This window comes from Balaenoptera ricei, chromosome 20 (genome assembly GCF_028023285.1).
Source record: "Balaenoptera ricei isolate mBalRic1 chromosome 20, mBalRic1.hap2, whole genome shotgun sequence".
Classification (NCBI taxonomy): Eukaryota; Metazoa; Chordata; class Mammalia; order Artiodactyla; family Balaenopteridae; genus Balaenoptera; species Balaenoptera ricei.
In genome coordinates, this window is record NC_082658.1 from 62,441,591 (window position 1) to 62,461,558 (window position 19,968).

General features: G+C 39.3%; 1 non-coding gene across 1 annotated transcript; it reads right to left on the bottom strand.

Annotated features, from left to right (window-relative positions):
• Positions 1-19,895: 19,895 nt before the first annotated feature.
• On the bottom strand, positions 19,896-19,968 carry TRNAG-CCC (transfer RNA glycine (anticodon CCC)). Its single transcript has one exon. It is a non-coding gene; the product is annotated as a tRNA-Gly (tRNA).

A 19,968-nucleotide genomic window follows, 5' to 3' on the forward strand; every position in this document is an offset into this window, starting at 1 on the left:
GTAAGCTGTTTGTCAGGAGTTAGTATTGGAGCTGGCGAGAAGTAAGGGTGCTTGTTGAGCAAGGATTGGCTGGGGTTGAAATGGTGGCATAGTTACAAGGGGAGACCTTGATATCATAAGGTTGCAGGTGCTGGCAGAGGTTATTTTGAGAACGGCTGTTGGTGTCCTTGAGTCTGATACAGTGCAGAAAATTCAAGTTCTCGATGATGCAGGAACGTGCCTGAAACCACATCCACAAAGGCCACCCAGCTCCATGCCTGAACCACAGTTACTCCGTCTTGATTTTTAAATGGTCTTAAATACGTCATCAAAGCATGCACAAAGACACACATAAATAAGTTTACGTGTGCATCTTTTTTAAAACAATGTTCAGGAGGTATCCATGGAGTCTGCTTTATTGAATGTTTCCAACAAGGATGGTTGAGGATTTTGTCAGGTGGCCTTTTAGTGCCTATAGAGACGATTCTATCATTGTTCTCCTGAGATCAACTATGATGATGTGATACCACTTGGTTTCCTCATATAGAATAGTTCTGATTGTTTTGTGCTATTGTTATTCCAGTGAGCTGCTGGACTCTGCTAATATTTTATTCAAGAGTTTTGCAATGATAGTTATGAGGAAGATTGGTCTGTAGCTTTATCTTGTATGTAATCTTTCTAAGGGTTCGAGGACTGACCGAATGCTGTAGTATGTATTCAAGTAGCTCCTTTTGTTCTGTGTCAACCAGTACATTTTGACCGTGTAAACAATTTTGAATCTGTCCCCATTGCTCTGTGAAATTTTAATCCTGCAGCTGTCGTGAGAGCCTTCTGTGTCCACACAAACAGAGGTGCTTAGTTTCTTATCCTGACTTTTTGGAAATGTTGTCATGTGATGGCTTAATGAGTAACTGTCCTCAAGGTCATGTCTCTTTTGATGACCAGTTCAGGCTGGGAGCCTGTGGGGTATTTGATCACGGTCAAGCAGGATTTCGTCCTTCTCTGTTTGGGACACAGAGCTGCCAAGTATTTATTACGGTCTCATCCCTGCCAAGCACCATCGTGGACACCACGGAAATACCGTTTAACCAAATAGCCAGAGCCTCTGCCTTATGAGCTGTTGGGGTTTCACAATTCAGCTTTACTTTAAAAAAGCAAAAAACATAAACACCTCTACTCTAGTAGACGCTAAGCTCTTTAGAATAAGAACACGTCCGATTTCCCTCTTTGTCCATAAAAGTGCTTCTCGCTATTGGACTTATTTAGCAGGTGCTCAGATTTGTTAAATAATACTTTTAAACTATTAATTATACATTAACAACATGGAAATCTTGTGAAAATACATAAAAAATATAATGATGAAAATTAAAATTACCTCTAGTTCACTCCTCAAATATAAAACCTGAGGTATTTCAATGTATTTTATTCCAGCCTTTTAAAATTATTTTTCTCCCAGTATTTTTTCTGTTATTGACAAAAGTGGGGTTATACTGAATATGTAATTTCCCCCGGTCCCATGTTAAAGACATGGTTTTTATTAATTCTCTAGTATTTCCTTGTATCGTTTATTTAATGCTTCCCTAATAGTGGACATTTAAATTGCTCCCCTTTTATTTTTTAATTGAAGTATTGCTGATTTACAATGTGTTAATTTCTGCTGTAGAGCAAAGTGACTCAGTTTTATATATATATACATTCTTTTTTATGTTCTTTTCCATTATGGTTTATTCTAGGATATTGAATACAGTTCCCTGTGCTATACAGTAGGACCTTGTTGTTTATCCATTCTATGTGTAATAGTTTGCATCTACTAACCCCAAACTCCCAGTCCGTCCCTCCCCCACCCACCCCCCCTGGCAACCACAAGTCTGTTCTCTGTGTCTATGAGTCTATTTTGTAGATGAGTTCATTTGTGTCATATTTTAGATTCCACATATAAGTGATGTCATATGGTATTTCTCTTTCTCTTTCTGACTGACTTCACTTAGTATGATCATCTCTAGGTCCATCCATGTAGCTGCAAATGGCATTATTTCATTCTTTCTTATGGCTGAGTAGTATTCCATTGTGTATATGTACCACATCTTTATCCGTTCCTCTGTTGATGGACATTTAGGTTGTTTCCATGTCTTGGCTGTTGTGAATATGCTGCTATGAACATTGGGGTGCACGTATCTTTTTGAATTATAGTTTTGTCCGGGTATATGCCCAGGAGTGGGATTGCTGGATCATGTAGCAACTCTATTTTTAGTTTTTTGAGGAATCTCCTTACTGTTTTCCATAGTAGCTGCACCAACTTACGTTCCCACAAACAGCGTAGGAGGGTTCCCTTTTCTCCACACCTTCTCCAGCATTTGTTATTTGTAGACGTTTTAATGATGGCCTTTCTGACCAGTGTGAGGTGGTACCTCACTGTAGTTTTGATTTGCATTTCTCTAATCATTAGCGATGTTGTAAGTTGCTCCTCTTTTAAATAACATTGTGACGAGCATCCCAGGTATATGAATTAACGACATTCCTGAGTCTCTCCTTAGGATGGATTCCTAGGAATGGAATCAGTCCATCAAAGGGTATAAAGTGTCCATCCATCTGCTTCTCCACTCTAGAGGTTATTCTGGTGAAATGGCCAGGAGTCCACGGGAGGCCCAGCCTCAGTGACCCCTTGCCAACGTGGGGCCCCAGACATGTGAACAGGTTAGCAGACTAATTCCCAGTTTATACTGGGTTCCAACTCAAGCCTAGACAGCTGGCTTTGTAGTGCAGTTACTCATATGTGAATGGGTATTTTATATCCACTTTGTTATGCAATGATATTTAAGTGGTTTAAATAGTTTCTTCTCATAAGGAGATAGGCATTGTTTATAATGTTTCTCAGTCATCTCTTGTACACAGCAATTGGAGAGATGGTTCTCAAAGTGGGCTTCTAGAAACATCAGGCCTCACAGGTACATGCACACACCCACCGAAAGCCTTCCAGTGCGTTCCCACTAGAGTTGGAATCAAACCTGGTCAGTGGGAAGCTTGAGTCTGATCCTGGTCCATAATTATCTAAAATTTTAGCGTAAGCTGCAGTTTACGCTGTGGATACGGTAGTTACGGGAGAATGTTAATGATGCCAGGAGGGGGCACTGCAGAAAATCTGAATGGGATACTTGTTTCCCACCCACAGGTCTCTGGTTCGGATTGATGGTCTGTGTCTTCTTTCAAACCCTCTTCTACTTGGTGTACACCTGGAGGATAAACTGGAACAGAGTGGCAGAGCAGGTAACAGATGGCGGGTCCTCTTAGAGATGGGACCCTGTTGATCCCAGGGCAGGTAAGGAATCTTTTAGGGTGAAAATGGTAAGAAATCCATTGGCAGCATGACGCACTTTGATTAGTGAAATGCATCCAACGTGAGAGCTGGGGGCAAAAGGAAATCCTGTGTCAGCACGTTTTCCTCTTAATGTGGAGTTAATTTAGTATCTACTAAGCAGGGCTCAGCCAGAAAAAAGAGAATTACCTTAGAAACTATTTTGCTGTTTTGGTGTGGTAGTCTTAGAAAAGCAGTAGTGTTTCCTGTTTTTCCTGATCTGTTGTCTCGTTTTAGGCGTTTTAAAAAGGATCTTTTGGTCCATGGTTTCCTAAGAAATGCAAAATGCTAAGTGCCTGTGATCAGGGAAGTTCTTGGGGGCAGAACCTGTCCTGCGGGTTGAGGACCGGGATCCTGACCCTCTGGGCATCTCTGTGTTGAAGTGTGAGCCCTGCTGACTGCGTCAGGGTTTGAGAGGAGATGGGTGGGAGGCTGGCTGAGGGGAGGTGTCCTGGACAAAGAGCCGTGAGGAGGAGCTGAGCTGTGCAGACCGCCACCACCACGGTCTGCGTCTGGACCACCCTCGAGGGTTCGCAGCCCTTCTGCCTTTCCTTACGGTGACGTATCATGTCCTTCCTCCCTTCAGTGTGATTGCTGGAGGGAATGAAGTGTACAGGACGTTCAGTTGGACCATAAACTATCCCTTAGGTGACTGTACCATTTATCTTTAGACTTTATTCCTTTTATCGGGATTTAGGAGCAGTAAAGGGCACAGTGCAAAAAATATGTTAAGTTTGCAACTATGGCAGCAAGTAATTTTCCATTATGGAATAGCATTAGCTGTTGCTGTACTTTTAACGTAAATTTTAATAAGAGTTTTCAAATACCATAACTAAAACAGAAGAATTGTCACCAGGCTACAAACTGGAAATGATCATTTTATACCATTTATGAAGCGTGTTAACTAACCTTGTCATGGTTTTCTGTCAATTGTGTGTGGATAAATATGAGTGATGTTTTCTAAGTTATTTGGAAGATCTGCAGTATCTTATTGGAGATCAGAAAAGGAGCTACGATTTTATGTAAACATTTCTCCCGGATGTTAACTCCGTCATGGGTTTTCAATGTGTGAATCTGATTATCCCTTTTGTAGGTTTCGTACTCTTTCTCATATGGAATATTTCTTCTTCCATGGAAGCAGGTCACTTTCCTATAAAATATTAATTGCTGATCTAGTTTTGTTTGTATTTCCCTCTCAATGGATTTAATCCTGTCAATGAGTTTATAGTAAGGGCCTTTTCAAGCTCTACCACTGGTAATGTCGTATCAGCTTTTTCTTTTTCTCAATTTTTATTGTGGTAAAATACAACATAAAATTGACTATCTTAACCATTTTTTAGTGTACAGCTCAGTGTACTAAATATGTTCATAGTGTTGTACCATCATCCCACCATCCATCCCCATAATGTTTTCATCTTGTAAATCTGAAACTCTCTGTCCACCAAACAATAGCTGTCCATTTCCCCTCCTCCCAAGCCCTGGAGATCACAATTCTGCTTTCTCTCCTTATGAGTTTTACTGCTCCAAGTACCTCATATAAGTGGAGTCATATAGTATTTGTGTTTTTGTGACATTATTTTACTTAGCATAATATCCTCAAGGTTCATCCATGTTGTAGCATGTGCCAGAACTTCTTTCCTTTTTAAGGCTCAATAATATTCCACCATATGTATGTACCACATCTTGCTTATCTGTTCATCTGTTGATAGAAACTTGGGTTGCTTTCACATTTTAGCTGTTGCAAATAATGCTGCTGTGAACATGAGTGTACTACAGATATCTGAGTCTGTGCTTCCAGTTGTTTTCACTGTACACCCAGAAGTGGAATTGGTGGGTCATCTGGTAAACTATTTTTAAATTTTTGAGGAACCGCTATACTGTTTCCCATAGTGGGTGCACCATTTTACATTCCAACCAACATTGTACAGGAGACCAATTTTCCACATCCTCATCAACACTTGTTATTTTCTGGTTTTTGTCCTGTTTTGTTTAATAATAGCCATGCTAATTAATGGGCGTGAGGTAGTATCTCATTGTAGTTTTTTGGTTTTTTTTTTAAGCATTTTATTTATTTATTTATTTATTTATGGCTGTGTTGGGTCTTCGTTTCTGTGCGAGGGCTTTCTCTAATTGCGGCAAGTGGAGGCCACTCTTCATCGCGGTGCGCAGGCCTCTCACTATCGCAGCCTCTCTTGTTGCGGAGCACAGGCTCCAGATGCGCAGGCTCAGTAATTGTGGCTCACGGGCCTAGTTGCTCCGCAGCATGTGGGATCTTCCCAGACCAGGGCTCGAACCCGTGTCCCCTGCATTGGCAGGCAGATTCTCAACCACTGCGCCAACAGGGAAGCCCCTCATTGTAGTTTTGATCTGCATTTCCTTAATGATCTGTTATGTTTAGCATATTTTCATGTACTTTTTGGCCATTTAAATGTATTCCTTGGAGACATATCTATTCAAGTTTTTTTTTTTAATTAATTTATTTATTTGTTTTTATTTTTGGCTGTGTTGGGTCTCTTTGTTGCTATGCACGGGCTTTCTCTAGTTGCGGCGAGCGGGGACTACTCTTTGTTGCAGTGCGCGGACTTCTCATTGTCATGGCTTCTCTTGTTGCAGAGCACAGGCTCTAGGCGCATGGGCTTCAGTAGTTGTGGCATGCTGACTCAGTAGTTGTGGCTCACGGGCTCTAGAGTGCAGGCTCAGTAGTTGTGGCGCATGGGCTTAGTTGCTCCGCGGCATGTGGGATCTTCCCAGAACAGGGCTTGAACCCGTGTCCCCTGCATTGGCAGGAGGATTCTTAATCACTGTGCCACCAGGGAAGCCCTCATTCAAGTTTTTTTGCACATTTTTTTTTTTTTTTTTTTTTTTTTTTGCACATTTTTTAATCAGGTTGGTTTTGTTTTTGTTGTTGTTGTTGAGTTTTTGGAGTTATTTATATATTCTGGACATTAGTACCTTATCAGATAAATGATTTATAAATATTTTCTCCCATTCTGTGAGTTGCCTTTTTATTCTTTGATATTGTCTTTTAATTTTTTTATATATATATTTATTTTATTTATTTATTTTTGGCTGCGTTGGGTCTTCGTTGCTGTACGCAGGCTTTCTCTAGTTGTGGCGAGCGGGGGCTACTCTTCATTGCAGTGTGCGGGCTTCTCGTTGTGGTGGCTTCTCTTGTTGTGGAGCACGGGCTCTAGGCGCGTGGGCTTCAGTGGTTGTGGCACACGGGCTCAGTTGTTGTGGTGCATAGGCTTAGTTGCTTCGCGGCATGTGAGATCTTCCCGTACCAGGATCCGAACCTGTGTCCCTGCACTGGCAGGCGGATTCTTAACCACTGCGCCACCCGGGAAGCCCTGATATTGTCTTTTGATAAACAAGTTTTTAATTTTCATGGTCTAATTTGTCTATTGCTTCTTTTATTGCGTGTACCTTTGGTGTCATATCCAAGCAATCATTCCCAAATCCAGTGCTGTGGAGATTTTGCCTTATGTTTTTTTCTGAGAGTTTTATAGTTTTAGGTCTTACATTTAAGCTTAATCCACTTTGAGTTAGTTTTTTTGTTTTTTGTTTTTTTAAAATATTTATTTGGTTGCACAGGGTCTTAGTTGTGGCAAGCGGGCTCCTTAGTTGCAGCTCACAGGCTCCTTAGTTGCAGCAGGTGGGCTTCTTAGTTGCAGCTCCAGGGCTCCTTAGTTGTGGCATGCAAACTCTTAGTTGCGGCATGTATGTGGGATCTAGTTTCCTGACCAGGGATCGAACCCAGGCCCCCAGCATTGGGAGCACAGAGTCTTAGCCACTGCGCCACCAGGGGAGTCCCTGAGTTAATTTTTGTATGTGGTGTTAGGTAAGGATCTGACTTCATTCTTTTGCATGTGGATATCCAGTTTTCCCAGAAACAGTTGTTAAAAAGACTGTCCTTTCCCCACTGAATGATCTTAGCATCCTTATCAAAAATCATTTGACCATATATGCAAGGGTTTATTTATTCAAGGGCCCTCTGTTCTATTCCATTGGTCTACATGTCTGTCTTTATGCCAGTACCACACCATTTTGATTACTGTAGCTTTGCAGTAAGTTTTAAGCCCAGAAAGTGTGGTTCTCCAGCTTTTTTCTTCTTTCTCAAGATTTTTTTGGCTATTCCAGGTCCCTTGAGATTCCATGTGAATTGTAAGATGGATTTTTCTATTTCTGCAAATAATGTCATTAAGATTTTTATAGGGATTGGCATTGAATCTGTGGACTGGTTTAGGTAATATTGCCATCTTAACAATGAAAAGGCATCTAATCCTTGAACATGAGCTGTAATTCCATTTATTTATGTCTTCTTTAATTTATTTCTGCAATATTTTGAAATTTCCATTGTACTAGTTTTTTACCTCCTTGGTTAAGTTAATTTTTAAGTTATTTTATTCCTTTTGATGCTATTGTAAATGGGATTGTTTCATAATTTCCTTTTCAGATTGTTCATTGTTAGTGTATAGAACAGAAATACAACTGTGTCTTGTCTGTGTTGACATTGTATTCTGTGACAGTACTGAATTCATTTATTAGCTCTAACAGTTTTCTTTGTGGAATTGTTAGGGTTTTCTATACATAAGATCATATTATCTTTGAACAGAGATAATTCTTCCTTTCCAATTTGTATACCTTTCATTCCTTTTTCTTCCCTAATTGCTCTGGCTAGAATTTCCAGTACTTACGTTGAATAGAATTGGCAAAAGTGGGCATCCTTGCCTTGTTCCTGAACTTAGATGAAAAGCTTTCAGTCTTTCACCATTGAGTATTATGTTTGCTGTGGGTTTTTCATATATGGCTTTCATTACATTGAGGTACTTTCCTTCTATTCCTATTCTGTTAAGTGTTTTTATCATGAAAGGGTGTTGCGTTTTTGTCAAATGCTTGTTTTGCATCAATTGAGATGATCCTGAGGTTTTTTCCCTTCATTTTGTAATGTGTTTTATATTAACCCATTTTCCTATGTTGAATCATCCAGCAATAAATCCCACTTGGTCATGGTATATAAGCCTTTTATATGCTGCTGAATTTGATTTGCTAGTATATTGGAGATTTTGTCATCAGTGTTCACAGGGGATATTGGTCTGTAGTTTTCTTCTCTATAGTGTCTTTGTCTGGCTTTGGTATCAGGGTAATGCTGGTTTCATAGAATGAATTAGGAAGTCTTCCTTCCTCACTTTTTGGGAAAAGTCTGTAAATATTGGTTCCTCTTTAAATGTTTGGTAGAATTCACCAGTGAAGCCATTAAGTTCAGGACTGTTCTTTGTCAGGAGATTTTTTATTACAGATTCAGTCTTCTTACTAGTTATAGATCTATTCAGAATTTCTGTTTCTTCATGATTTAGTCTTGATAGGTTTTGTGTTTCTAGGAATTTGTCTATTTCTAATAGGTTATAGACTTTATTACCATACAGTTGTTCATAGTATTCTCTTATAATCTGTTTTAGTTCTGTAAAATTGGTAGTAATGCCCCCATTTTCATTCCTGCTTTCAGTTATGTGAGTCTCTGTTTTTTCTTAGTCCATCTGACTAAAAATTTGTCAATTTTGTGGCTCTTTGCAAAGAACCAATTTTGGTTTTATTAATTTTCTCTATTTTATTTTATTATATTTTTACTTATTTAATTCTTTTAGTTTATTTAATTCATTGTTTTACTATATTTTATTATAGCCATTCTAGTGGGTGTGAAATGTGGTTTTAATTTGTACCTTTACTTCATGCAAATTAATCTTGAGCATATTTTCATAAGATTCTTGGCTATCTATATACCTTTTTTTGTCTGTTCAAGTCCTTTATCCATTTTGTAATTGAGTCGTTTCTCTTTTTGCTGTTGAATTGTGAAAGTTTTTAATATATTCTGGACTCTTATTAGATGTATGGTTTGCAAATATTTTCTTCCATCCTGTAGATTGTCTTTTCACTTTTTGATAGTGCCCTCTGTTGCACAAACTTCTAAAAAAATTTAGATAAAACTGACATATAAAATTATATTAGTTTCAGGTGTACAACATGATGATTCGATGTTTGTGTATGTTGTGAAATGATCACCACAATGTCTAGTAACATACATCACCATACATAGTTACAAGAATTTTTTTCTTGTGATGAAAACTTTTTAAGATTTTCTCTCTTAGCACGTTTCCAGTAGACGGCACAGTGTTATTAACTCTAGTTTCCATGCTGTGCATCACATCCCCGTGACTTGTTTATTTCTTTGCTATTGAGTTGTTGCACAAAAGTTTTTAATTTTGATGAAATCCACCTTATCTATTTTTGTTGTTGCTGTTGTGCTTTTGGTCCATTTCCAAACTGTCAAAAAAATGTAAGTGGTGTTGGAATATAGAAATATTATGGAAGAAATAAAAAACAAAGTAGAAGACTTTGTTTTCAGTCTGACATGTAAGTAGCCCAGAAATCATCATACATGTAGGGGAGGCAAAATTTTACCTTTCCCCTCTTAGGGTTTTTCAGCTGGACCTGAGAATTAAACTGACATTAAGACAGATTCCCAGGAGAAAAGCATACACATTTATGTAAGTTTTATGTGACACAGGAGCCCTCGTAAGGAAGTGAAGATGCAAAAATGTGGCAGAATCTACATGCTTTTATAGTGGCCTGTAGCATGTAAAGAGTGGCAGCTGTGGGAGAGTAACTGAGCCATGTGAAGAGGCTAAAGGAAGGTAAGAATTATTTTAACAAGGTCTGTTTGTGTAGAATTCTCTCAGCTCTGACTCCCCAGCAAAGAATGTTTCTCTTCTTCCGGTACAGGGATGATGGCATCTTTCACATGGGAGTTTTTATGTCCTCTTTTCAAAAAGAGAAGCAGAGATTAAAATGCTCTTCTAACCGCCTTTCTAACAACAACAACAACAAAAATATGCCGTTTTTTCAAGTGCCTTTAGTTCAAAATAATTCTTACGCTAAAGTGGCATATTTGGGGGTGGCATATTCTGCCACCCTTCATTCCTCTCCACTCCCACTTTGAAACTTCCACAAGAAGTCTCACAGCCCAGAAGCTAAGGTACCTTGTTTCATAGCTCACCGAACTAGTGTCTTAGTCTTGAGAATAAGTCAGTGCAGTTAAACTCTTCTGTCTGTTTCGAGAGGCAGTGGTGCAGGGGGGTGTCCGTGTCCATCTAAGTTAGGTCTCTATGTGGTGTGAGCAGTCAGGCATTTATGAGGGGAGTTTCTGAGGAAACAAAAGAAAAACAAAGATTCATAGTTGGAAACCTAGTTTCTGAGTCCAGAGGGCATCCAGTCAAGAAGATTTCTGGATTTGAGCTCAAAGTATCTTCAGATGGTGGAATGAGGGTGGCAGTTGTAGTTTGGTGAATTTCCTGGTTTGCAGTTTGAATGTCTCTGTTTATGAAATTGGGTGTTCCCATGAATTTTCTTAGTGGCCTGCAGAACAGCAGGCATGAAGGTTGTCCGTACGTGATCTGTTGTGGTGGTTTCTCTGAAGTTTATATCGTGTCATCCAGCTTTAGCTTATAGTGTTTCAGGAAAAGGATAGTTTTAATTCTTAGTGATTCCAAGTTAGAATGGTGGGACAAAACTTGCTATTGTTAGTTTGAGCAGTTGTAACTAGACACTGGAGGAAACTAGAATAATTCAGGATCCAGTCCAGTTTACAGGTAGATAACAAAACCTCAAAGAAAATGAATAGGGCCATATCTAATAACCACAGGGGTGTGTGATAGTTTTCCATTGAAACATAATTTTCTCTTTATAGTTACCCTATTTTTCTCAAATGCCATTATAGTAAGACTATTTGTTTGTAAAATAAGTTTAGTCTTATCCTGGCCTGATTATTTGTATAAACACAGCAACAATAGTGGTTTATCATATAGGTCCTTTTCAAGTCACCTTTGTTGGAACTTTTAATAAGGAATTCTAGAGTGGACCTTTAAAAGTCTTTCAAGTCTAGGAAGCCAAGCCAAGAATTTGCCATCAGACTTCCCCTGCAGTACCTATAGATTTGGGTGAATTCCACTCTTCTTGAGGTCCCCAGTGTATCTTTTTTTTTTTTTTTTTTTTTTGGGGTTTATTTATTTGTTTATTTCCTCAGAAGTGGGTTCAGGAGTTGCGGGGTGGGGGGGGGCAGTCGGGTGTCGTCGGGTCTGAGCCCAGGTCATCTATCCCTGACCCCTTTCGCGCTCAAGCTGAAAATGACCCAAAATGCTTGGAGTGTGGCCCCGGCCAATTTCAGCCGTGATGCTGGCATCCCTCGTTGCGGTGGAGAACCTGGCTTCCCCAGCACGTCCTCCTGCCCTACTCCTCGGCATTGACTGCATGAGGGTTCCTCCTGTCCAGGCAAGGTGACCTGATGCTTCTTCACACCGTCAAACAGGAGCTCCGCACCGCCTCCGAACTCCACCTCCACAGACAAGGGCGCTGCCATGTTGAGGAAGCCGAGCTCACAGGAAACTCTCTTCTCCCCAGTGTATCTTAAGGTTCCCGGGCCAGCTGGAAAATGACCATCCTTACTCAAGTGTAAGTAAGGTACCAGGCCAGTGTTTCAAGGGACTTCATAAGCATTGGCTCCATAAAGTCAACATCAGTTCCTTAAATCTGTGTGATCACATCTGATTCTATGTACATGTAGGTCAAATAGGATGATCCAGACAAAGCCTCGCTAATAAACCAGTGTTTCCAATTGTGTGCTGTTATAGGGAGAACAGATTCTGATCGAACCTATGCAAATAAGTATTTTGCCATGAAAATGAGAAACTAAGAGTATCTGAATTCTGCAAGGATCAGGTAGAGAGAAAAGATACATGTTTTAATTTTTATTTTAAAAAACATAATCTATTAAATTGTGGTAAGTTATAGATAGCTTAAGAGAAAGAGAAAAGGTTTCCTTAAATCTGGATAACAAAACATTAAAGAACCAAGAATGCTTCAAACAAAAAGTGCAAAAATTATAATCATCTGCATCAGCTCATTTCAGTCACATGTAATTAAGTCTTGTTTTGCTATATCTTGGGTTAGCAGTTTTATGAATCAATTTCTTCATTAGAGTTCTAAAAATTCTTACCCAGTTCAGTAGTATGATCTTAAAGTTGTCAAAAACCTGTATTCTGGAGTACTTGTCAGGGTCCTTTCCATGAATCTCCTTGAAGATGAAGCATTTTTTCCCTGTAATTGATTGTAAATGCTTTCAGAGAAGAATCAAAGGTAAAACAATAACTGTGAAAGACAAAAGACGTAAAAATAGCCATGGTGAAAGATTTGGTGAGATTTGACGATTAAAAAAAAAGATGCAGTTGACAAGGAAATTTGATTATTTCTGTGACATAGAGAATTTTAAAATAATAATTGGAATTATGACTGATTATATGGACAGTAAGGACATTGTCAAATTGATAGTTGAACTTCATTAAAGTTTTAAATTTCTGCTCTGCAAAAAACACTGTTAATAGAATGAAAAGATAAGATAGGGACTAGGAAAAAATCTCTAATAAACATATCTGAAAAAGGACTGGTATCCAAAATGTACAATAAAAAGAAAACTTTATTTTTTTTTCCTGTATTAAATCTTTTTTTTTTTAATAGATCTTCATTGGAGTATAATTACTTCACAGTACTGTGTTAGTTTCTGTTGCACAACAAAGCGAATCAACCATATGCATTCACATGTCCCCATGTCTCCTCCCTCTTGAGCCTCCCTCCTCTCCTCCTTATCCCACCCCTCTAGGTCATCGCAAAGCACAGAGCTGATCTCCCTGTGCTGTGCTGCTGCTTCTCACCAGCTATCTGTTTTACATTTGGTAGCGTATGTGTATCGATGCTACTCTCACTTTGCCCCAGCTTCACCCTCCCACCCCATGACCTCAAGTCTATTTTCTATGTCTGTCTCTTTATTCCTGCCCTGCTACTAGGTCCATCAGTACCATTTTTTTTTTCTTAGATTCCATATATATGTGTTAGCATTTGTTTTTCTCTTTCTGACTTACTTCACTCTGTATGACATACTCTAGGTCCATCCACCTCACTACAAATAACTCAATTTCGTTTCTTTTTATGGCTGAGTAATATTCCATTCTATATATGTGCCACGTCTTCTTTTTTTTTTTTTTTTTTTTTTTTAATAAATTTATTTATTTATTTATTTATGGCTGTGTTGGGTCTTCGTGTCTGTGCGAGGGCTTTCTCTAGTTGCGGCAAGTGGGGGCCACTCTTCATCGTGGTGCGCAGGCCTTTCACTATCGCAGCCTCTCTTGTTGCGGAGCACAGGCTCCAGACGCGCAGACTCAGTAATTGTGGCTCACGGGCCTAGTTGCTCCACGGCATGTGGGATCCTCCCAGACCAGGGCTTGAACCCGTGTGCCCTGCATTGGCAGGCAGATTCTCAACCACTGCGCCACCAGGGAAGCCCGCCACGTCTTCTTTATCCATTCATCTGTCGATGGACACTTAGGTTGCTTCCATGTCCTAGCTATTGTAAATAGTGCTGCAATGAACACTGTGGTACAGGACTCTTTTTGAATTACGGTTTTCTCAGGGTATATGCCCAGTAGTGGGATTGCTGGGTCATATGGTAGTTCTATTTTTAGTTTTTTAAGGAAACTCCATACTGTTTTCCATAGTGGTTTTATCACTTTACATTCCCACCAACAGTGCAGGAGGGTTCCCTTTTCACCACACCCTAGAATTCCAGCTCTTATTGTTTCTATATTTTTTGATAATGGCCATTCTGACTGGCATGAGGTGATACCTCATTGTAGTTTTGATTTGCATTTCTCTAATAATTAGTGATGTTGAGCATCTTTTCATGTGCCTCTTGGCCATCTGTATGTCTTCCTTGGTGAAATGTCTATTTAGGTCTTCCGCCCATTTTTTAACTGGATTGTTTGGTTTTTTTGATATTGAGCTCCATGAGCTGTTTGTATATTTTAGAGATTAATCCTTTGTTATTTCATTTGCAAATATTTTCACCCATTCTGAGGGTTGTCTTTTTGTATGGTTTATGGTTTCCTTTGCTGTGCAAAAGCTTTGAAGTTTAATTAAGTCCCATTTGTTTATCTTTGTTTTTATTTCTGTTACTCTAGGAGGTGGGTCAAAAAAGATCTTGCTGTGGTTTATGTCAAAGAGTGTTTTTCGTATGTTTTCCTCTAAGAGTTTTATAGTATCTGGTCTTACATTTAAGTCTTTAATCCATTTGTAGTTTATTTTTGTGTATGGTGTTAGGGAGTGTTCTAATTTCATTCTTTTACATGTAGCTGTCCAGTTTTCCCAGCACCACTTATTGAAGAGGCTGTCTTTTCTCCATTGTATGTTCTTGCCTCCTTTGTCGTAAATTAGGTGCCCATATGTGCATGGGTTTATCTCTGGGCACTGTATCTTGTACCATTGATCTATATTTCTGATTTTGTGCCAGTACCATACCGTCTTGATTACTGTAGCTTTGTGGTATAGTTTTAAGTCGGGGAGCCTGATTCCTCCAACTCCGTTTTTCTTTCTCAAGATTGCCTTGGCTATTCGGGGTGTTTTGTGTTTCCATATGAATTGTACAATATTTTGTTCTAAATCTCTGAAGAATGCCATTGGTAGTTTGATAGGGATTGCGTTGAATCTGTAGATTGCTTTGGGTAGTATAGTCATTTTCACAATATTGATTCTTCCAATCCAAGAACATGGTATATTTCTCCATCTGTTTATGTCATCTTTTATTTCTATCATCAGTGTTTTATAGTTTTCTGAGTACAAGTCTTTCACCTCCTTAGGCAGGTTTATTCCTAGGTATTTTATTGTTTTTTGTTGCAGTGGTAAATGGGAGTGTTTCCTTAATTTCTCTTTCTGATTTTTCGTTGTTGGTGTATAGGAATGCCAGAGATTTCTGTACATTAATTTTGTATCCTGCAACCTTACCAAATTCATTGATTAGTTCTAGTAGTTTTCTGGTGGCATCTTTAGGATTTTCTATATATAGTATCATGTCATCAGCAAACAGTGACAGTTTTACTTCTTCTTTTCCAATTTGTATTCCTTTTATTTCTTTTTCTTCTCTGATTGCCGTGGCTAGGACTTCCAAAACTATGTTGAATAAGAGTGGCGAGAGTGGACATCCTTGTCTTGTTCCTGATCTTAGTGGAAATGCTTTCAGTTTTTCACCATTGAGTGTGATCCTTGCTGTAGGTTTGTCATATATGGCCTTTATTATGTTGAGGTAGGTTCCCTCCATGCCCATTTTCTAGAGAGTTTTTATCATAAATGCGTGTTGAATTTGGCAAAAGCTTTTTCTGCATCTATTGAGATGATCATATGGTTTTTATTCCTTAATTTGTTAATGTGTATCACATTGATTGATTTGCATATATTGAAGATTTCTTGCATCCCTGGGATAAATCCCACTTGATCATGGTGTATGATCCTTTTAATGTGCTGTTGGATTCTGTTTGCTAGTATTTTGTTCAGGATTTTTGCATCTATGCTCATCAGTGATATTGGTCTATAATTTTCTTTTTTTGTGATATCTTTTTCTGGTTTTGGTATCAGGGTGATGGTGGCTTCATAGAATGAGTTCGGGAGTGTTTCTTCCTCTGCAATGTTTTGGAAGAGTTTGAGAAGGATAGGTGTTAGCTCTTCTCTAAATGTTTGCTAGAATTCGCCTGTGAAGCCATCTGGTTCTGGACTTTTGGTTGTTGGAAGATTTTTAATTACGGTTTCAATTTCATTATTTGTGATAGGTCTGTTTATATTTTCTAGTTCTTCCTGGTTCAGTCTTGGAAAATTGTACCTTTCCAAGAATTTGTCCATTTCTTCGTGGTTGTCTATTTTATTGGCATATAGTTGTTTGTAGTAGTCTCTTATAATCCTTTGTATTTCTGCAGTGTCAGTTGTGATATCTCCTTTTGCATTTCTAATTTTATTGATTTGCATCCTCTCCCTTTTTTTCTTGATGAGTCTGGCTAAGGGTTTATCAATTTTGTTTATCTTCTGAAAGAACCAGCTTTTAGTTTTATTGATCTTCGCTATTGTTTTCTTAGTTTCTACTTCATTTATTTCTGCTCTGATCTTTATGATTTCTTTCCTTCTACTGACTTTCGGTTTTCTTTGTTCTTGTTTCTTTAGTTGTTTTAAGTGTAGGGTTAGATTGTTTATTTGAGATTGTTCTTGTTTCTTGACGTGAGATTGTATTGCTATAAACTTCCCTCTTAGAACTGTTTCTGCTGCGTCCCATAGGTTTTGGGTCGTCGTGTTTTCATTGTTTCTATGTATTTTTTAATTTCTTCTTTGATTTCTTCAGTGATCTCTTGGTTATTTAGTAGCGCACTGTTTAACCTCCATGTATTTGTGTTTTTTACAGTTTTTTCCCTGTAATTGATTTCCAGTCTCATAGCATCGTGGTCAGAAAAGATACTTGATACGATTTCAATTTTCTTACATTTTCCAAGGCTTGATTTGTGACTCAAGATGTGATCTATCCTGGAGAATGTTCCATGTGCACTTGAGAAGAAAGTGTATTCTGCCACTTTTGGGTGGAATGTTCTATAAATATCAATTAGGTCTATCTGGTCTATTGTATCATTTAAAGCTTGTGTTTCCTTATTTATTTTCTGTTTGGATGATCTGTCCATTGGTGTAAGTGGGGTGTTAAAGTCCCCTACTTTTATTGTGTTACTGTCAATTTCTCCTTTCATGGTTGTTAGCACTTGCCTTATGTATTGAGGTGCTCCTATGTTGGGTGCATAAACATTTGCAACTGTTTTATCTTCTTCTTGGATTGATCCTTTGATCATTCTGTAGTGTCTCTCCTTATCTTTTGTAACAGTCTTTATTTTAAAGTCTATTTTTTCTGATACGAGTATTGCTACTTCAGCTTTCTTTTGATTTCCATTTGCATGGAATATCTTTTTCCATCCCTTCACTTTCAGTCTGTATGTGTCCCTAGGTCTGAAGTGAGTCTCTTGTAGACAGCATATATATGGGTCTTGTTTTGTATCCATTCAGCCAGTCTTTGTCTTTTGGTTGGGGCATTTAATCCATTTACATTCAAAGTTATTAATGATATGTATGTTCCTATTACCATTTTCTTAATTGTTTTGGGTTTGTTTTTGTGGGTCTTTTTCTTGTCTTGTGTTTCCTGCTTAGAGAAGTTTCTTTAGCATTTGTTTTAAAGCTGGTTTGGTGGTGCTGAATCCTCTTAGCCTTTGCTTGTCTGAAAAGCTTTTGACTTCTCCATCGAATCTGAATGAGATCCTTGCAGGGTAGAGTAATCTTGGTTGTAGGTTTTTCTCTTTCATCACTTTAAGTATGTCCTGCCATTCCCTTCTGGCCTGCAGAGTTTCCACTGAAAAATCAGCTGATAACCTTATGGGGATTCCTTTGTATGTTATTTTTTGTTTTTCCCTCGCTGCTTTTAATATTTTTACTTTGAATTTCATTTTTGTTAGTTTGATTAATATGTGTCTTGGTGTGTTTTTCCTAGGGTTTATCCTGTATGGGACTCTCTGTGCTTCCTGGAGTTGAGTGACTGTTTCCTTTCCCATGTTAGGGAAGTTTTCAACTATAATCTCTTCAAATATTTTCTCAGACCCTTTCTTTTTCTCTTCTTCTTCTGAGACCCCTGTACTTCGAATGTTGCTGCGTTTATTGTCGTCCCAGAGGTCTCTGAGATTGTCTTCAATTCTTTTCATTCTTTTTTCTTTATTCTGTTCCTTGGCAGGTATTTCCACCATTTTGTCTTCCAGCTCACTTATTCGTTCTTCTGCCTCATTCTGTTATTGATTCCTTCTAGTGTATTTTTCATTTTGAGTTATTATGTTGTTCATCTCTGTTTGTTTGTTCTTTAGTTCTTCTAGATCTTTGTTAAACATTTCTTGTATTTTCTCAATCCGTGCCTCCATTCTATTTCCGAGATACTGGATTATCTTTACTATCATTACTCTGAATTCTTTTTCAGGGAGATTGCCTATTTCCTCTTCATTTATTTGGTTTTGTAGGTTTTTACTTTGCTCCTTCATCTATGACATACTTTTTTGCCATCTCATTTTTTCTTTTTTTTTAAGAGTGGAATTGTTTTCCTGTCTTACTGATTGTTTGGCCTGAGGTTTCCAACTCTGGGGTTTGTAGTCTAGTGGGTAGAGCTGGGTCTTGGTGCTGAGATGAGGAACTCCGTGAGACCTCACTCCGAAGAATATTCCCTGGGGTCTGAGGTTCTCTGTTAGTCCAGTGGTTCGGACTCGGAGCTCCTGCCACGGGAGCTTCGGCCCGACCCCAGGCTCATGAACCAAAATCCTGCAAGCCGCCTGAGGCGGCAAAAAAAAAAAAACAATAACAAAGTAAAAAATAAAATTAGACTAGGAAAGTAACAGATATGTTAGGGAGAATATAAAAGTAAAAACATAGATGAGTCAACAACCAGGAGGTACAACAGTACCACAATAGTTAAAAAAAAAAAAAAAAAAAAAAAGGAGAAAGGAAAAAAAGAGGGGGGGAAGGCGCCTTGGCTATGGAGAGCGGGGCCTAAGCAAGGGCGTGGTTTGGGCAGTGGGCGGGGCCAATGCTCAGGACCCACGGGGCTGGAAAAGGCCCTGGGGGCTGTGGGGAGTGGGGCTTAGGCTCAAGGAACAGAAGAGGCCCAGGCGTACCCTGCACCCCTGGTCTCAGAGGTCAGGGGACCTCACCTGGGAGCCCAGCAGGCTTCCTGGGCTCGAGTGGGCGGGGCAGACGCCCTTCTTTCCTCTCCTGCTCCTCCGGTCTGGGAGGGCCCCTCCTGACTGCCTCTCCTGATCCCCCCGGCCTCAGGGGCACCGAACCTTTCTGGCCTCCGCTGCTCCTCCCCGCTCAGTCCCGCTACATCCTACCAGTTCACCTTGGGGTTCCTCTGTCTCCTTGGGGGTCAGAGTCCCCCACCAGCAGCTGGCAGGTGCTCTAGATGTGGGGAGACGCTAACTCTGCATCTTCCCACACCGCCATCTTGACTCCGCCCAGAAAGAACACTTTAGATTCAATAATATGAAAACAACCCAATTAAAAAATGGGCAAAAGATCTGACTAGTCACCTTATCAAAGAGTATAGATGGCAAATTAGCATATGAAAAGGTGCTCAACACCGTAAGTCATCAGGGAATTGCAGATTAAAACAACGAGATACCACTCTGTACCTAGTAGAATCTAATCTACCTGTTAGATTTTACCTATGGCCAAAATCTGGAATGCTGACAACACCCAATGCTTGCAGAGATGTGGAACAACAGGAACGCTCATACATTGTTGGTAGGAGCCCAGAATGGTACAGCCACTTCGGGAGAGTTTGACAGTGTCTTACAAAGGTAAGCATAGGCTTACAGTATTGTCCAGTGTTCATGGTGCACTTATTTACCCAAATGAGTTGAAAACTTACATTTACACGTAAACCTTGGACACAAATGTTAATAGCAGGTTTATTATTTCTTTTTTTGTTTTTTTAATTTATTTTTGGCTGTGCTCAGTCCCAGTTGCGGCACACAGGATCTTAGTTGCAGCATGTGGACTTCTTGGTTGCGGCATGCAGACTTCCTAGTTGCAGCATGCGAACTCTTAGTTGTGGCGTGCATGCGGGATCTAGTTCCCTGACCAGGGATTGAACCTGGGCCCCCTGCATTGGGAGTGCAGAGTCTTACCCACTGGACCACCAGGGA